This window comes from Octopus bimaculoides, chromosome 14 (genome assembly GCF_046866305.1).
Source record: "Octopus bimaculoides isolate indiv1 chromosome 14, ASM4686630v1, whole genome shotgun sequence".
Taxonomy (NCBI): Eukaryota; Metazoa; Mollusca; class Cephalopoda; order Octopoda; family Octopodidae; genus Octopus; species Octopus bimaculoides.
Genome location: NC_142941.1, coordinates 19,052,677 through 19,073,884, shown reverse-complemented (window position 1 = coordinate 19,073,884; position 21,208 = coordinate 19,052,677). Strand labels below are relative to the sequence as shown.

The 21,208-nt window shown below is 34.0% G+C and overlaps 1 protein-coding gene across 6 annotated transcripts in view; it reads left to right on the top strand.

Annotated features, from left to right (window-relative positions):
• The window catches only part of LOC106868156 (protein neuralized), a 521,151-nt gene that overhangs the window by 126,357 nt on the left and 373,586 nt on the right, over positions 1-21,208 (top strand). The gene's annotated exons all lie outside the window — the stretch shown is intronic.

Here is a 21,208-nt window from a genome sequence, read left to right as displayed (position 1 = left end):
CTGAAGTCTCACATTAGAGACCAACAGAATCCACCAATATATTTTCTGTGTAAATTGTTAAACAAACTGCTTACTTCTATTAAAAACAATACATACATACACACACACACACACACACACACACACACTCTCTATCCCTCTCTTTCTCACTCCCTCTCTTTCTCTCCCCCTCTCTTTCTCTCCCCATCTCTTTCTCTCCCTCTCTCTCTCTCTCTCTCTCTCTCTCTGTATATGCATATATGTATATATATATATATATATATATATATATATATATTACTCCTTTGCTTGTACTTTTGCTTCATTTCTCACTTATAGAAACATATTCCCATCATCAGTTCTAAACACATGAACACTGTTTATTTATACCATAAGATATATTTCAATGTTGTCTACATTTCATACCGACATTGGATGAATGGGGTTCTGATAAGAAAATATCCGCATATTTAACAGGACCAACCAAAACCATTCACATTGTTAAGATAATGGGAACAGATCTGCATTTCATGTGAAAAAATAATTTGTAATTGGAGAGCAGAATATCTTGAGATGAATAGGGAGTGGCAATGTATTCCTTGCTGTCATTTACAATAGCTATTGCTGTTTGAGCTGATCGCAGGAATTATACAATTACCAAGAAGAAGCTTGGATTACATTTACTGCTGTATAATTGACAATGTTGGAAGATGACAATGATTAGATCCTTCAAGATCATAACTAGAGAACATTGTTTTGAAAGTATGGAATTTTGCTGCTTGTATTTATCCATTGTATTGGCTCTTTAAAATTCCTCCGTTAAATTCTTTGCACTACTATAATATGGCTATTGAATGTCTTTAACATACAATATCTAACTATTAGAGATCGTTTTGTTAAATATATACCCTGAATGAAAATACACATACACACACACCTGTTTGTTATAAGATGTAGTGGACTGATAGTTGAGTGCCTGAATAACATTGTATAGCTTTGCTTGTATATCTGAAACAGCTGTAAGCTAATGAAGTTCATACAGATTCACACACACCATCATCATCATACAACAGCAACACTTACTCGGCCAACAAGGATTTATGGCACAAAACCGAGATTGGGTTGTTCTCACTATTATACTGGTATTCCAATCCATGGTCCAGTGGGTGTTTAAATGACAATGCCAAGTTCTTCCAATAACAAATCAACCATATATTCTATAAACCTACTTTGTGATACCATCCATTTTCTATGGTGGCATGGATTTGATTGTTTGACCAGAGCTGGCAAGCAAAAGAGCTGCAGCAGATTCCAGTCTAATTTGGTTTAGTTTCTATGGCTAGTTGTCTTTCCTAACGCCAAGCACTTTACTGTGTGTGCTGGGTGCTTTTAACATGGCACATATATATATGGCTTAAGTTGGATTCACATTTAAATATAATCAAAGTTTGCTTTCAGCATACCTAAATTAAACAGGTCAACATGGTTAAGATTTATTTTGTTGTATAGCAGTTACATTTTATTTCCAGAAAGGTTTTCTGTTTCTGTGAGGTCTTTCCCTCCAGTCAACAGTTTAAACAGATTTGTCTATAGCCTCGGTAGGTTCTCTTAGAGTGGAGTCTGAAGTTCTGTGGGAAGTTTTATGATTTAAATCAGTGTTTCCCAACCTAATTTCCCCCCAGGTCTCACTATAACTTTCCAGAAAAACACACACCCCTCCAGTGATTGAAAAAAACAACTTTATTTTTAATATTCTATCATAATTATTTTATACAAAAGAATCTACTGTTAACTCTTTTATTAAGTACTGAGTACAAAAAAAGTACATTATTGACTAAAAAAAGAAGTGAATCAGTTTTAGAGTTTTTCACAATTTGATGTCTCACTAAAGAAAAAAAAAGGATGTTGGATCCCTTGCTTCACCACAATTTTTCTGGGTCCCACTGGTGGGGGCGTATGCCCCATATTGGGAATCACTGATTTAAATGGTTGAGTGAAAAAGTTGCTGAGTAGTGGATTGAAGTTTGGGAATAATACTTTTGAAGTAGGGTATGATTTTGGCATGTTCACCACATCTTAGTCAAAATGCTTAAACAGCCAATACCTGTAACACTGAGTGATGAAATACAAATCCCTTCTCTGGTTTGAGTGACAAATTGGAAGACTTGATTTTGATGTATCCCTGAATTTAGGACTGAATACAGCTGACCAGTATAACATACATGTGTATAATCTGAACTTGTATAATTCAAAAGCAGGATTGTGGTATAATAGTACATATGTGGAGTTTCATTACAGTTATTTGTCATGCAGTTTGTTTAACTATACTGCCTGTTTGGAATGTTATCTTCGATTAACACCTGCAATATCCAAAGTTGAAAAAAATGAAGAGGAGGGTTTCTTTTTTTTTTAATTTTGTTTATCAGCTGTAACTAACAGGATGCAGAATTGCACTAACAGATCATAAATCTTTAGTCTTAATGCATTGCAAGCATTTTTGTTGGTTAGTATCAGATCACTTGGAGATATTCTCTGTAATGGATTGGCACCTTATCCAGAGAAGTATAAGTTTGTTTCTATTCAGGATTATTGGATATATTAACATTTTGCTGGCTAAATTTATAAGAGATTAAATGGTTGGCAGAGAAGCCTCCTTTCTTTTTTTTGATTTCTTTTCAAGAAAAATGCTATTTATTACTTGACAAAGAAAGATAAAAGGAATGTTTGTTTGTTATATAAGGTTTGAATAACATTTAAGAAATAGCAGCCAAATTACCCTCAAACTACAATTAACTGTCAAAAAATATGAAAAAGACAGAAAGTTGAAATGGAGTGATATTGGCAAAGAATAAAAACACTGAAAGTTGGAAAAGAGTGGGAGCACAAGTAAAAGACAATAGAAAATACATTTGTGTGACATAAACTACTCAGTTTTCCTTTCTCCTTTTGTTTATCTTTAATCTGTCTTTCTCTCCTCTAGGAAGAGTGGAACAGAAAGAGATAGAGAAAGAGATACTGTGATAAAGAGGGAGAGAAATGTTAGTGATAGCAGTGCCAATTCATTGACATAAAACAGTTCATTGCTAACTTTCCTTGAGTGTGCCCTCAAATCAAACTCTGTCAACTTGACTAATGCCACATACTTTAGACAATACAACATAATCTCTCATATAAGAAAAGTGGATGGAAAGCTTTTTAACAGTAGATTTGTGCAATCAGGACTCGTTTCATTAACACCATCAAAACCAGTAAAAGAGTTTAAAATTAAAAGAATCTGAATGCAGAATTATCAACTGACAAGTTGAACTGGGAACTCTGTTTTCAAATATAAGGCACCTTAAACGCAACAATATGTAAATATCAAGAATAACTGTACATTTGTTGTGAAAGTATAAAAAGTTGTGTTACACTAATGAAAATCTCCTTTTAAGGATGTAACTCTGGGCTACTCTTATTCTACTTACAAATACCACCATTATATTGTGCTTAGCAATAGTAGTATTAGTGTGGCATCTTGGTTAAGTGTTCTACTATAGTCTTGAGCTGACCAAAGCCTTGTGAGTGGATTTGGTAGAGGGAAACTGAAAGAAGCTCACTTTGTATGTGTGTTTGTGCATGTTTGTCCCCCACCAGTGCTTGACAACTGGTGTTGGTTTGTTTACATTGCCATAACTTAGAAGTTCAGTTAAAGAGACCAATTGAATAAGTATTGGACTTTAAAAAAATAAATACTGGGGTCAATTTGTTTCACTGAACCCTTCAAGACCACACTACAACATGGATGTAATCCAATGGCTGAAATGAGTAGAAGACAGGCATCTACATAAGCAATGTAGACATTTTAAATGACAGAAAAATATTATTTTCTACCGTAGTTGAGCTGAATGACAACCCCTAAAAAAAATTTTTTAAACTGGCACTTTACTCAATAATGATATTCAAAATTTCATGTTAATTTATGTTCCAAACACCAGTTTAATAATGTCTGTTATTTTCTAAATTTTTCAAAATAAATTGAAACCAAAGCAGATGCTAACAAAAAGGTTAAATTTGTAGGCCATTCATCTCCTCCCAATTAATGCAGTTTCCATGAAGCTTCAGGGTCTTCAAACTGTCTTTGCATTTTTAGAATGGAATTATATGAATTTTACTATAGAATGTTCACTTTTGTTAAATGAAGCTTTTTGTACTTTGTATCAAAACGGTGAGAAATGTGTTAACCCTAGACTTTAGTGATAAATTTAGTACAGTAATCCCTTGCCATATTGCAGTTCACTTATCCTGGTTTATTATTTAAGCTTACATCGATTCTTCTGTGGCGTTGTTTTGCATTTATAATAAAATAAATATATACAAATTATAAAAATAATAATAGATATATATAGTACATTACTGTTTCTACTTCATGGGTTTTCGCCTATTGCATAGGGTTTTGGAATGTAACAGTCGTGATAGTCGAAGGATTACTGTAAATATTTTCTCCCTCTCTCTGTCTCTCTCTCTTTCTCTTTCTACCCACACCATCCCTCTCTATCATTTCTTTTGAAATTATAATGCAATCATAGTTTCTATATTAGAAAAAATACAATTAATTATAGGTGTGTATGTGTGCTATTTTGTGAGAAAATAGATCTGTTAGCTTATTGTCATGTACAGATAGTTGTTTATCACAAACAATTTCTTTTTAAATCAATTTTATCATCTATAATGGTTTTTCAATACTCATAGGGCAATAACAGTTTTTGATGATTAAAAAAATGAAATGTATTAAAAGAATGTGTTGTTGTTTAACCCCAGGACAGCTCTGAGTCAGCATGAAGATATCCTACACATGTACATCCTATCATGTTTTGCAATCCTTCCTGTTTTAAGATGACAGTAACTTGGAGATTTAGCTGCAGGTTTAATGTCCAACCTCATCAATGCTATGACTTGGACTTGTATCCTTTGGGGGCCAATAAAATGAAGTATCAGTCAAATACTGGACACAATAACTGACTATTCCCTCTCTCACTAAATGTGCTTCTGTTAGAAATTATTATTATCTTTATATTGCCTTTGGATTCATTTGTGCCACTTTCCTGGCAATAACATCAGTTAATTCTGTTTCCCACTTCAACTTGAGGGAGTAAAAACAATTTGTTTGTCTTATACATAAGACATAAATAAATATATATATATATATTACATAAGCTGTGTCAACCATTTAATGTAAGTTTTGTTTGGTGTTAAAAGTACTTTGAATTTAAGTTGAGTTTTCTGGCTTTAAAGACGAAACCCAGTTTGGGATGTGACTTGAAACGTAAGTTACTGAACTTCGAGGTGTGATCATTCTTAATGTTTTTTTACAAAGCATATTATACTCTTATGATGGTAATTTCATGATCTCAGAAGTGGCACTGGAATTATGGCATTCATACTATATAACTGAAGTGAAGTAGTTACAAATAGCTACAAAATAAACTCAACGAGGATTCAATATCCACTTACTATTTTGAAGTATTTTGTTATGCATTGTTAGCACAATAAAATACTTTGAAATCTGACAGCTTCTGTGCTTGAGATTTTCTGGGGTTTTTTTGTTTTTTTTCATGACAGCATTTTGCTTAAACAAATCCCAGTTTCTTCAGTTTTTCAGATTGTAAGAGTCTAAAAAAAAACAAAAATGGCACTCTGTTGCTTATGATGTCAAGGGTTCCAGTTGATCCAATCAATGGAACAGCCTGCTTGTGAAATTAACATGAATGTGACTGAGCACTCCACAGACATGCTGCCCTTAATGTAGTTCTCAGGAAGATTCAATTTGACACAGAATGAGACAAGGTTGGCCCTTTGAAATACAGGTACTCCTCATTTTTGCCAGCTGACTGGACTGGAGCTATGTGAAACAAAGTGTCTTACCTCAAGGACACGTGCTGCCAAGAATAGAACCTATGACCTTACAATTGTGAGCTGGACACCCTCACTAACAAAGCCTTCATTTATAGGAAACTAATGATGGTCTTTCAGTATAAGTCTCTACAATAAAAGCAAACAACTAAAGAGTTATTTCTGTGCATCTGCAGGTCAGCCCTGATTGAACAGAACAGTATTCAAGGCATTTTTTCCATGACCATCACATTTTATTTTCAGCTTCAGACAGACACAATATGTCTAAAATTTTATTATCCAGTGCTTTTTTTTTCTTAAGACAGAAGGATGTGATTTGAGAGAGATATTATTTTTATTTTTAGCAGACCATTCACATGGTCACTCCATTGACTCAAAATACCATATGCTAAATTGCTAAATGAAGATAATACAGCTAACATTCTTAAATATAAACAGACATCAGTTTTATTAAAAGATATGACTAGTTTATTATTAATTAATTAATTAATTTATTTATTTATTTAACCAATCTACAAAATATGTTTAAGGAAAGTAGAGTGTTAGTTGAACTATACAGTTATTTGGTATTTCAAGTTTTGAGTCTGATCCTACAAAGAATGACTTGACATCTTAAACTTTTAGTCTCAATAACAAATTATATGTAAAATATATTCTCTTTTGTAGTTAAGAAACTTGCTTTGCGACCACATGGTATTGGGTTCAATCCTACTGTGTGGTACCTTGGGCAAGTATCTTCTTATAGATCCAGACCAATTTGGTGGACAGAAACTGTGTAGAAACCTGTCACACATGCACATGTTTGTATGTGTTTTTGTGACTGTTTTTTTCACACACCCTCTGCTTGACAACCAGTGTTGGTTTGTTTGCATCCCTGTAACTTAGCATTTCAGCAAAAGAGACTGATAGAGTTAATCTGTGCATCTAAATGCCTTCAAGATTTTTTTTAAGTTTAAACAAACTATACTAGATCTTACTTTATTTTACAGTAGTTTTGATTATTATTTATGATAATAATTGATGGTGGTTAAAAGAAAAAAAATCAAAATGGAATAAGCATTAAACTATCACCAAAAACATGTATATATAAATTTATTTTAATTAAGTATCCAAATGACACAAGTTCAAAAATTTATAACACTAGGCATCTTTAGTGTACATAATGTTGGTGACATTGTTTGATATTGTCATTATACTTGCTGCACCACCCTGAGTAGTTCTTAACAGTTAAATACACTTGTCCATGAGGAGATGGATCAGTTGGGATGAATAGAAATATTTTATTCAATGACTGATATTATGATTTATTGACTGTTATTGCAATAGCCATTTTGAGCTGGAAGCTGTAATTGTGTTAGTGTAAATAATAGAATGGTGTCAGAATGTCTTAGTTAATTCTTGGTACAATGATGTTTTCTATAATGTTCACCTTCAGTAACAATATTGCCTTCAATCTTCATTCATATAAATGGGTTATTTGAATTATTCTTCCATTATAAAATCCATTAGACTTATTTAAACTTCACAACAGCATTACAACACATCTCTTTTACAAGATTAGTGTGAGGGTGGGGGGAACACTCCATCAAAGTTACAGCTATTTAAGGAACTTCATTGAATAATTGTAAAGGTAATCTTTATCATTGCAGGAGTATAGTAGCTTTTTGTAAGTAACAATTTCTTCATTATAGAATTACAACACCATTGTTAGGAGTTGTGAAGCTTGAAAGATCTAAAGTACTACAGTTAATTTGATTTATCATTTCAAATTCATCCAACACTATTTGAAAACTCAGTCTAGCAACCAATATAGTTGCTGTCTCCCCTCACACAAAGCAGAAAATAAATCAGTCACAGTCCTTTAGTTCTGTAGTTGGATATTCATGATTAACTTCAGTTTCACCAGTCTCTCTTGAAATGAAGAATGGAACAACTTTGTCCTCAGTAGCAGCTCTGCTAAACATTCTATAAGCTAAGAAGTGTAAATAAAAATTGCTTAGAAAGTCCATGATGTTCCTGTCATAAAGGCCACAAAATATAAATCAAGTTTCATATACATACATACACCTCACTATTTGTGGTGTTCTATGACACCTTTGAATTACCTTTTACCAGTTTGCTGTTGTCATCAATTTTTTAAACAAAATCTTTTGAGTGGAAAATGCAATATGGAAAGTTGAAAGAACTGAAGAACCACTTTTGTAGAACTTAAGATTGTTCCGTAAATGTAACTGTGAGAACAGGTTGATCTAGACATGCTTCAACAAACATCCTCTATATGTGTTCTGTTGAAATGGTGTGTCTTTCTGGAGTGATCAGGACAATCAACAGAGAAAATACATGAACTTGTTGCTCTGTATGCATCCATTAATCATTAGCATTTAAACCAACTAAATCTGGACCAAATATTCTTTCTGCTGTTTTGTGTTGAATTCAGTCAGATCTGGCCTTTCATAACTACACCAAAATGTAATTCTAAAAATCAGCAACCATGTCATTAAAATCTTGAAGCTATGAGATGGAGGAGACCCCCTTCGGTCATGAATGACCATGGGATTGCACCTAGAAAGTTACCCTCCGAGGCACAAGTCTGGGCAAGGTTGTTTGTAGAAGGCCAGCAGTCATCCATGCATACCAGCCTCCTCTCTCCACGCCACTAATGTTATCCAAGGGAAAGGTAAAGGCTGATACAGCTTGGCACCAGTGACATCACAACTCATTTCTACAGCTGAGTTAACTGGAGCAACGTGAAATAAAGTGTCTTGCTCAAGAAAACAACACGCAGCCCTGTCTAGGAATCAAACTCAAAACCTCATGATCGTAAGCTCAATGCTCTTACCACTGAGCCATGCACCTTCACACATGGTTAAATTCAAAATAATATGAATAGGTAAGCATTTCATTTGATAGAGTAATGCTAAAGGGTTAAGGTATCAAAAGTATTTGTTACACTTGGCTCAGTTGTTTTGTTTTGTGTGTGTGTGTGTGTGTGTGTGTGTGTGTGTGTACACATGTGCATGCAAGCACTTCATTTCTTTATGTATCTGCTGCAGACAACTCAAAGATGAGCTGCTGAAGGAAAGTTCCATTTTGAAGGCAGAAAGTTTAAAAAGTCTGAGATAGTATGCTTGTCTAACATTTTTATTATCTGTAGGATGCTACTGTTGATGATCTGCCATAAACAATTTGTGATTTTTAAAAAATTCTTATTGATCTGAGATTCCACATAACAACAATACTGAAATGCACAAATTTTAAATTTGAGGTGCAGAACAGATTCCAAATTCATTAAAAAAAATTGTTGTTTCTATCAAATTAATCATCAGACTCCATAACGTCTATATTTGAACTTGCATCTTTGAGTGTTTGGCATTACTATCCACAACAGTTTACAGTTCCTGAAATGAGATATGCCCTAGATTTTTGCATTGTAAAATTAACTTTTAGAATTTCGAACAGCGACAGCTTATTCTTTCATTTGATGTTCCTATCACATAAGCCATCAAACTTCATAACATCTATATTTGAAGTTGCATCTTTGTGTGTCTGATATTACTGTCCACAACAATTTTCAGTTCCTGAAATGAGCTTGCACTAGATTTCACATTGTAAAGTCATCTTTTAGAATTTCAAACATCGACAGTTTATTCTTCCATTTGACAACCTACATTTTCCCTTTGTGACTTCATTAGTCAACACCAAGTGCTTTCATCCATGTTGGAATTCTTGAATTGCTACCTCTTTGTATTCTTCATATATCTGAATTTACAGAAATGCAAATAAAATGATATTTATTACTTTTAGAATTTCTATGAATATGAAAGTACAATAAAAATGTAATATTTCTATCACAGACAATCCATTGTCTCCTGTGACACACAATAATAGTAAAATAAAATGTCATGTGATTTCTAAAAAGTACAACCCCCCCCCCCTGTACATTTCATTGAAGAAAAGTCTAAAGACTGAAATTCATATTAAAGTCAATACCACAACTGACTCATTACATACAGTGCCATCTTTTATCTTTAATTTACTTGTTGCAATCATTGGACTACGACCATGCAGTGGCACCAACTTGAAGGGTTTAAATCAACTCCAGTACTTCTTTTTTTTTTTTTAAAGTCTGATATCTATTTTCAGTCTCTTTTGAAAATCTGTCAACTAACATTGTCAAGTAATAGTGGCAAACAAATGCAACACAAACACATCTAAGCATAGATATGTGTGTGTGTGTGTGTGTGTGTGTGTGTGTGTAATGAATATATATATATATATATATATATATATATAAAGTAAAAACTATTTGCCAACATAATGTGACAGTCCTGGAAGGGATGATTGTTACTGTTGTTTAGCCCCAGGAAACATTGTTTCCAGCTGGCTATATGACACAATATCTGTGTTCTTATATTTTTGAACAGGGACTAAACAAACAGTAACAAGCGTCCCCTTCAGGACAGCCACTTTATGTTGGCAAATAGTCTTTACTTTAAAGAACTGTTACTGAATATCTCTCTTTGAGAGATTTAGAATATATAAGAAGTGAAAGGGATTAATAAATCCTGTCAGAAATCTATAAAGCACTCAGTGTTAAATAAACTTGGTTAATTATACCCAACAATCAGATACCAATAAATGCAAGGAAAATTAACATCCAAATTAATTCTTCATGAATGACAAGTAACTCCAAATATCACTTAAAAGAATTTCAAGAACTTTAGAGCATAAGACAAGAATAAGAAAGGGGAAAATCCCATCTTTAATTGTTAGTTATACTGTACAATACCAACAATCATTTCTATTGTGCCAGCATATTTAGGTACAGAAAAAGGTATAAAACAACAGTCAAATTAACATATCCAAAAATATATGCTAACACGATATTATGAAGGCAGTCTAAAATGGGTTTCTTTCAGCTTCCTCCTACCAGATCCATTCACAAGGCTTTGGTCATCCCAGAACTATAGTAGAAAACTATTATTTTAGTAATATTGATTGGCAGAGGCCTGAAGTTGCTGAAATAGTCTTTGAAGAGTGCATTTAGCCCTAGCAAAGCATTACACAAGTTTAATACAGAGGTGGGACAAGACTTAAGTATTTGCATTTATAATTTGCCAGCAAAAGATAACCATGACAATGAGAGGGAGCAAATATTGTATGTAATGAGAGGGAGCAAATTTTCACCAGTTTAACCCCTTAGCATTTAACCCTTTATTGTTTTAACTGGCTATATCTGGCCCTGATTTATCTTCAAACTAGTCAGATATGGTCTTTCATAGCTACCTTACAGTGTCATTTTCAAAATAAACAATCACATCATTGAAATCTCAAAGCCATAAAGTAATGTATGATTAATTTAAAATGGTGTGAATGCATACATTTGACAGAATAATTTGAATGCTAAAGGGTTAAATTAGCCTGTCACATGCAGTGCTTTTTTATTCACATGGTTTTGAATTAACCCTTTGGCATTCTGATTACCTTGTCAAATGCAATGCTCATTTATTCACATTGTCTTGAATTAATAATGCATTATCTTGTGGTTTCAAGATTTCAGTGATGTAATAGCTTTTTTTTTTTTACTATGACATTGTAGAGTAAGCATGAGATGCTGGATATGGGTAGTTTGAACATAAAAGATGCGGAATATTTAAGATGGATGTGGTTGGTTTAAAGGGTTAATCATGTATTATCTCATAGCTTTGAGATTTCAGTGATGTGATTGTTTATTTTTAGAATGATAACTGTAGGGAAAGTGTGAGAAGCTGGCTGGATCTGGCTGCTTTAAATACAAAAGGGTTAATGGAAAAAAGTTCAAGGCAGTGCCCCAGCATGACCGCAGTCTGAAATTAGTAAAAGATAAAAGAAAAATATATGAAAAATGTATGGCTATATAGATGACAAGGCTTTGGTTGGCTTGAGGCTATTGTAGAAGAAAGATGGTTTATCAAAGCACCACACTGTGGGACCGAACCCAGGACCATGTGGTTAGGAAGCAAACTTCTAACTACACAGCCACACCTACACCTATAATAGTGATAAATTTTGACCATATGATAGGCAGGTAGTTCTTTTTTTTTTCACTCTAGGATAATCAAAGAGTAATGGATGATACAACAGTATTAGTCACCAAAATTTAATGGGAACACTTAGAAATTTAATTCACACTCTAAGTATATTTAATATTTTCAAGCAATTCATTTGGTGATTTTTGAGTCAGAAAAACTGTTTGCGTTAATAAAGATAGTCCACTCAAATGTCTAGAAATATCATTGCAAATTATCACGTGAGAGATAACTATTTGTGCTAGATATTGTACTTTAATCTTATCATAATGATAGTAGGCATCTAATCTTTATCAAATCAGGTGAGCAAACTATATCACTTGCTAACAATTTCTGGTAGAAGCCAATTCATTTCACTTACTGTGTTACTATTTAGGGGGAAAGACAAGGATATTACAAAATCTAAAAATTAAGATGAAATGTTATTAGTTTTCTCGATATTGATTTATTTCCTTGAAGCTCTCTCTCTGGAATTTCAATGACTTCTTTGAATTAAAAAACATTGCTGCTGTGTGTGTGTGTGTGTGTGTGTGTGTGTGTGTGTGTGTATACAAGCATACACCACAAGCTTATGCTTTCATATTCTTACACATACAAGGACTGATCAAAAAGTATCAGAACTGTTGCTATGATAATGGAGCGAAAGTATGCAAAATGAAGCTGTCTTGCCATAGATTGACCTTGAACTCTGTTGCACATGCACACTAAGTTACAACGTTCTCACTCACATCTGTTGTTTATAGAAGTGCTTGGAAGTAAAGTGTGTAGGGTGTGGTTCTCTCAAAAAAGAAGGCTGGGTTTCAGCTGTGCAGGATCTTTTTGATTGTGTTGAGACAAAACCTTTTTGAAAATGGTCATAACGGGTGACAAATTGTGGGTCTATGGCTACAACCCCAAAACCAAAGCAAAAGTTTGTCTTGAAAGGAACAAGATTTCAAGACATCAAGGAAATCCAAGAGGATGTGACAAGGTAGCTGCTTGCCATCCTAGAAAAGGAGTTCCAGGAATGCTTCCTATTTCTTTATTGCCCACAAGGGGCTAAACATAGACGGGACAAACAAGGACGGACAAAGGCATTAAGTTGATTACATCGATCCCAGTGCATAACTGGTACTTAATAATTTATCAACCCCGAAAGGATGAAAAGCAAAGTCGACCTCAGGGGAATTTGAACTCAGAACATAACGGCAGACGAAATACCGTGAAGCATTTCACCCGGCGTGCTAACGTTTCTGCCAGCTCGCTGTCTTCAGGAATGCTTCCATCAATGGAAACAATGCTGGATAAAGTGTGTGGCTCCAGAATGGGACCACTTTGAACGTGATTAACCCTTTAGCATTTAAACCAGTCATATCAGGCTCAAATATTCTAGCTGTTTTATGTTCATATCAGCCAGATCCAACCTCTCACACCTGTCCTACTATGTCTTTCTTTAATTAAACAATCACATCATTGAAATCTGAAAGCTATTAGCTAATGCATGATTAATTTAAACCAATGTGAATAAACGAGCATTACATTTGACATAGTAATTTGAATATTAAAGGGTTAAATGCCAATTTCTTTTTATAACTCCAGTCCTGATACTTTGTGATCAGACCTCATTAATAAAACATCATTACACTAACTCTGCACTCATTACACTGTATTCTCTGAAAACATCTAAAACAATTCAAGCAAAACCTTTGTAAAAATTATTTCAGTTATATATTGATTTCCATTCAGCTTTTGGACCTTGTCTGTGCTAGCACACTGCCTTGATCGTATTAGCCCCAGTACTTATTTAGTCTGGTCCTTATTTTGATAACACTTTGTCAAACCACTAGCTTAGGGAATGTAAAGGAACACAACTGCACCAATTTTTAGACTGGTACGGACATAAAATCAGATAGTGAGATACATACACACACATAGGAAAAAGAAGAAAATGGAGATTTTGAAGTTGAATTATATATATATATATCTATATCTATATCTATATATATATATATATATATATATACTTGTAGCACCAGCATGCTAAAGATAGCAGTCAAAATGACTCAAAACCACAGTTTTATATATATATAGTTCCATAAGTGGCTCGTCTGTTTTCCTATGTGTTCATTCTGTTGTCCATAAAAAAAAGTCCGTTTTTTGTGCTTTGTTTATGTTCCCGTTCCTTTTTTTGACGTCCTGTACTCAGATATACATATACATGTAGATGTAGGTATGTACATATATGTATGTATACATGCATATGCTCAAATATATATATATATATATATATATATATATATATACATATATATATATATATATATATATATATGTATGTATGTATGTAGCACCAGCATGCTAAAGATAGCAATCAAAACAACTCAAAACCATAGTTTTCACTTGTACACAAGTGTGAAATTGAGGGGGTTCTAGCCATTGATATTATTGTAAATTATTAACAATAATATCCTTATATATTTATGTATATATGTATATATCTTTTACTTATTTCAGTTATTAGACTGCAGCCATGCTGTGGCACTGTCTTGAAGAATTTTAGTTGAAAAGATCAACCCCAATATTTATTTTTACTTTTTTTAATCCTGGTACTTATTCTATCTGTATTTTTTGCCAAACTGCTTAGTTATGGGGAGATAAATGCACCGAAACAGGTTGTCAAGTGGTGGTGGGAGATAAACACACACACACACACACACACACACACACAACGGTCTTTTTTTCAGTTTTCATCTACCAAATCCACTCACAATGCTTTGGTTGGCCCAAGGTGCCATGCTGTTGAATTGAACCCAGAACTATGTGGTTGTGAAGTAAACTTTTATCACACAACCATTCCCCAGATTTCTATTTGTCTGGCATGTGATTTGCTTCACAATTATGGATTGAAACTAAAGCAATTACAGCATGGAAGACACATTTCAGTCATTCAAAATCACACAAAAGCCTGTTAACTGCATTTAATCATTTATTTGGTGGCAAAGTCTTCATCACTCTGGCTGCCAAGTAAAGATGACTTGGATATACATGAAGTTACCTAAATCATTCAGTCATAAAAGCAACACTGCAAACTTCTGAAAGAATGGGGTCCAACCAAGGTTCATCTGACTTCTTGGGGGTCTGTATAGGATTTTGTGGGGTCTACACAAGCGAAATTGTAAATTGGGTTTATGATAGTATTTGGGGGATCCAGGAAAAAATTTTGCTTTAGACATTTATTTCAAGAAACAGCCAGATTTCTTTGCCTAATGCTTAACATAGCTCAACCTATACTATCAAACTAGTTCTAAACATCTAATGGCTATGGGGGTCCGTAGATAAAAAAAAATTGTTGAGAACCACTGTTTTATTTATCTCAGGCGAGTCAACTTTGGTCATCTCTTTCTTAATTGGGGTTAGATGGGGAATTGAACCCAGGAAGCTTTTGTCAATTATATTTGATTTCAGGTCCCTGCAGTTACTTTAACTCTGCTCTAATTATTTACAGTAGATGGATTAGGATATTAGAGATTAGTCCAACCCACTAAGCACTAAGTAACCTGGCATGAACTGCTAACCTCTTTATTATGTGTGTCTGGTCATCAAATATATATTTGAGATTGCATGTTTTCCTGCAGTAGTGGTGGTGGTGGTGATGGTGGTGTTACTAGTAGTAGGAATATCTATGTGAAAAAAAGAATACTCATTATTAAAGGAGTTATGTTTATATTTGTTTATATTTCAAGAAATTTATTGCAAATGTACATAATATATTGAATCTTTGACACATGAACACATACACACAGACATGTTTACACATGCATGCACACACACAAAGCTTAATTCCTAGTATTGCTAACAATGAAGTAATTAAGACTCTACAGTTGGGAGTTTAGAATTACAGGATATTTTGTTTTGATACAGATATATATATATAAGAGTACAAGACTGTGCAATTAAGAAGTCTGCTTTCCAACCATATGGTTTTAGGTTCAGCCCCACTGCCTGACACTTTGGACAAGTGCCTTGGGTGGACCAAAGCTTTTTGAATAGATTCAGTTGATGGAAATTGAAAGAAGCCTGTTGTGTGTGTGTGTGTGTGTGTGTGTGTGTGTGTGTGTGTGTGTGTGTGTGTGTGTGTGTGTGTGTGTGTGTGTTGCCTTGTCTTGTGATTGAGTGGTTGTTGTAAGTGAATGTTAAATGTCATTCATTTCCAATATTCTGTGAAAACCTGTCTGGCCATGGGGAATATTATCTTTCTTGGAAATAGGTAAAGGTTGGCAACAGGAAGGGCATGCAGCCATAGAAAATCTGTCTAGATAAGCTCCTTTCAATTCATGCAAGCATGGCCAAGTGGATGTTAAATCATCAATTTCTCAGAATACTATAGTTAATATTAAATATTGGGAAATTGTGTAATCTTGTTTAAGATCGATACTGCATTGCATGTTCAGAAATAAAATGTTTAAATTTGATTTTGCTTCTGTTTGCACTTTATTTCCTGACTTACATTGTGGTGGCTGTCTTAAACACTATTGATATACATATATTTCATTACATTTTGTAATCTTTTCATTATTTTTTTGTTGGAAAGACTAGGAATTTTGAATTTTGTCATCAAATAATATTTGTTTGATAATGCTTATATCTATACAAATATCTATTTACACAATATATTTTTATATTTTTCAAAATTTACTAGTATTAGATCTCTCTTTCTGTAAATGCAACTTTAAGTGTGTGTGTGTGTGTGTGTGTGTAAAGATTTTTCTCTTTTTTCTTTTTTCTTTTTTTTTTGTTAACTTTATTTTCGAATAGTGTTCTTAATTCTTTATTTAAAAACAAAATTCTATATCTATAAATCTATTTCCTACTGCTAAGTACATAAACCATGTGACTGAGATTAAAGTTTTAGCATTGACATATGTATCTTCATGTAGATTAATTTAAGTATATATAAAGATTGCTAGAGATCAACAGATTTATGGTTAAGTTGGATGTATCAAATGTACACACCCATATCCATTACACACACACACACACACACATGTTCTTATAAAAGGTTATTGAACGTCCTCTTTAATTCTCTTTTGTTATAAATTTAATTTTCCTTTACATGTATTTGGTTCACAAATTTCAAGTTTTTAGCACAATTTGTTTCCACTGAATGCACTTCTAAACACACATTTTCCATTGTGAAATGGGTGGGGCTTCTGGTCATTTAGCATGCGGTAATGCACCTTCCCAAGGAACATGGCATAACTGTAACTAATTTCAAAATCAGAATTTTTGTGTGTCACTCTCATCATTAACCCTTTAGTATTTAAACTGGCTCAAATATTGTTTCATGTTCAAACTGGTCAGATCTGACCTCTCATGCCAATCCTACAACATCATTCTAAAAATAAACAATCAAAGTGCAGGTGAAGCTGTGTGGTGACTAGGTTGCTTCCCAATCACATAGTTTCAGGTTCAGTCCCACTGTATGACACCTTGGGCAAGTGTCTTCTACTATAGCCTCAGACTGACCAAAGGTTTGTGAGTGGATTTGGTTGAAAGAAGCCTGTCGTGTGTGTGTGTATACATGATGTGATGGGTAAATTCTTGCCATTTTATAATTTTAATTTTGCGCATGCGCATTGTTTGTTTTTGATTTTGTCAACTACACAGTATAGTAGAGTCAGTTGGGCACTGTTTGTGAGAAAAGCAGCACCATGATGCAATTCACTCTGCCAGAAATTTGGAAGCGACATGCTGTACTACTTGGCATTTGTGCCGGAAGTTCCAAAATGAACATTTCAGAGTGTTTGGGTGTCGATCTGAGGAAATGTACCAAGATTGATAAAAATCAAGCATCCAGTTAACATCATAGTGTTTGGAGTGATCACTAGTGATGGTGACATTATGCCTCCATTCATCTTCCCACGTGGCCTCTGACTCAAGACGGAGACCTACATCAAGTGCCTGGAGGAGGTAGTGCTGTCCTGGGTCAGGAGAGTGGCTGCTGGAAGACCCTATGTCTGGCAACAGGACTCTGCACCATGCCACACAAGCAGGAGAACCCAGTCATGGCTGACAGACAATTTCTGCGACCACATCTCCCCTAACATCTTTCCACCTAATTCCCCAGACTGCAACTCTCTTGTTTTTTATATGGGGGGGGGGGTGCAGTTGAGCGAGAGACCCACAAAACTCCTGGTAATACCAAAGATAAACTGAAGGCAAAGATTATAGCAGCATTTACCAATTTAAACAAGAAGAGTTGCAGGAGATTCCAAAGTTATCTGGAGGCCATGGTTGAAGCCAATGTCAGTTATATTGAATAAATTTATTCTTTAGTATTTCAAGAAATTTTTATGTAATTTTGGTAAATATATCCATTAAAATGAAATGACAGTTTATTCACTGCACCGTGCGTGTATGTGTGTTTGTAAGCCTTGTGAGTAGTTTTGATAGACAGAAACTGAAAGAAGCCTGCCATGTGTATATATATGACTGTGTGTCTGTGTTTGTACCCCTATCATTGGTTGACAACCAGTATCGGTGTGTTTATGTCCCCATAACTTAGTGGTCCAGCAAAAGAGACCAATAGAATAAATACTAGGCTCATTCTATTGGGGTCCATTCGTCTCACAAAAAAAACAAAAACCTTCAAGGTAGTGCTCAAGCATGGCCACAGTCAAATGACTGAAACAAGTAGAAGATATAAGATAGAAGATAAATTATTGAAATCTTGAAGTTATGATATAATGCATGATTAATTCAAAACAATGTGAATAATTAAATATTAAATTTGACGACAGAGTACTCTGAAAGCTAAAGTGGTGAGTTAGTTCCAGTCCCCTGAAATGAATGTAGTGGATTCTAGATTCAGTTCTCCAAATATAAACAATAGCCTTTTATTTTAAATACTTGAACCTGAAAATGTTTTAGATTCAAGTTTTTCTTTATTTTAATGATTGTAAATTTGCATTTTAAAATGGGACTTCTTGGCATTGGACTCAAATTTAAATATACCCTCAGTTTACATTTCATAATATAGCTTTTGCAAATGCTATAAAAATTGTTATATTTAGATTTGACACAAGTGCAGTTGACATATAATAGCTTCATATTAGAGGTGTTTTGATTTTCACCAAAACAAATATACCTACCTCTTGTGTATGAAAATTGTCTTTTCTGCTTCTCATTTGAGATTGTCTGAACAATAAGAATAGTGTTGTTAGACTTACATTCATTATACTTTCATTTCAGCTTGTTGACCACATAGAACAAGCTGCATGTCATTTTCACAATGGTTGTATACCTTTAGAGAACTTTCCAAGCATTTTCTGGAACTTTCTTTTTGTAATACTTCTCTCATTTCAAAAATGATTTTCAGACTTCATAGTTTTATGAATGTCATAATTTTACGTAAAGGATTAGGCATAAAAGTGCAGGCATGGCTACGTGGCGAGAAGTTTGCTTCTCTACCACATGGTTCTAGGTTCAGTCCCACTGCATGGCACCTTGAGCAAGTGTCTTTTGCTTTAGACTCAGGCTAACCAAAGCCTTGTGAATGGGTTTGATAGATGGAAACTGAAAGAAACCCATCATACACACACACATATATAAATTCCAAAAATTGAATAGAAACACAACAAAGGAACAAATGAAAAATTCACACAGGAAATATGGATGTTGCTCATTCTTTATCAGTTATCGGCCAAAAGATCCTTACAACTTCGTGCCTTTGATGATAATTTGATCACTTTTAGTGGCATCAACAGTGAGAAGCAGCTGGGAATAAGCAAATGAATGTTGAGAACAGTGGCGTAAACAAACAAGACAAAAATGTGCCGGTCTCCTTACATTGACATTGTGTGATAGCTGTAAGCAAGTGCCACTATCATGCAAGTGGTGTCCTACCACTAGCATGGTCTTACTAGAAAACATGTCTGGTCTTGGGGAAATATTACCTTGCTTGGAAGCAGGTGAGGATAGGCAACAGGAAGGGCATCCAGCCATAGAAAATCTGCCCTTTCCACCTCCCACTTCTTTACTCCCCCACACACTCACACTTTATCCTTTCTTTTCCTTTTTTATCTCTCTTTTCTCCTGTTTCTTTGTATTTAAATGTTCTAATTTTATTTCTTTGTTTTTATTACATTTCTTGTTGTGTTCGGTTTCTGTAAATCTAAAATAACCTTGAGGCTGAAATGCTGGCTTTCTATCGACAAGATTTTTGAGTTCAAATTTTGCTATTGCATTTCTGTGTGTATGTGCGCGTGTATGCATGTGTGTGTGTGTGTGTTTACTGAGACTAGTGGTTCTCATCCTTTTTTTTAGCTCATAATCCTACCCACAGGCCCCTTAGAATCTTTCAGTTTTCTGTGGCCTCCTCAACATTATTAGTAGTAAAAGTTCTTCAATTTTGTAATAAATATTTAGAAGTAGAAACAGATCACTTTTGAAAAAATTAAAAACCGTTAATAAGAATAAATTTGTAAAATTTATCAAATAATGAAATTTTAAATATTAATTGTTTTAAATTAGTTTTATTTTCATGAAATTCATTTCTATGAATAATTTAAAAATTGATAATTTGTAATGAAATTTTTTTCAACAGAAAATTTATAACAAGCATTAGAAATAATTTTTTTCATTGGTGATCTACCTTTCTACTATAAATGTAATAAACTCTATAAAAAGTTTGTGCCTATTAATTGCACATTTATTCTCTATTCTATTTCACAAAAACAACAATATTTTGTAGGTTCGATAAAACAACCATTTCTAATCATATATTGTTTTCCATGCATAACTATATAAAAAAAAAAATTCTATTGACACCAAAGAAAAAATCAATAATTTCTGTAAAATGATTATTTTTTTCAGTACAAAAATAAGATCCTTCTGCTGAATACAAAATATATTACCTTTTACTATGTTTATTCTGTGGAGTGCTAGTGCATTGAGAAAAACAATTAGGCATGAGAGGAATTAGATACAGTCTGCATGAGAGAAGTCTATGGTGGTTTGGTCATGTGGTGCAGATGGATATCAACAGCTCCTTACAGAAGTGCTGATCACTCAAAGTGGGTGGGTGGATGGAACTCATGGAAGAGGGAGACATGGAACAAAGTACTGAAGGACAGTCACAGGATACTGAACCTTACAGAGGAAATGACAAAGGACCGAGATATCTGGTTCCTTGCTATACTCAAGAAGATCTGTCTTCCACAGCAGAAGTGTTAATGCTGTTCCTCCTGATGAAGGGGATTGGCCGCCTGCAAAAAGCTGGTGCCATGTAGAAA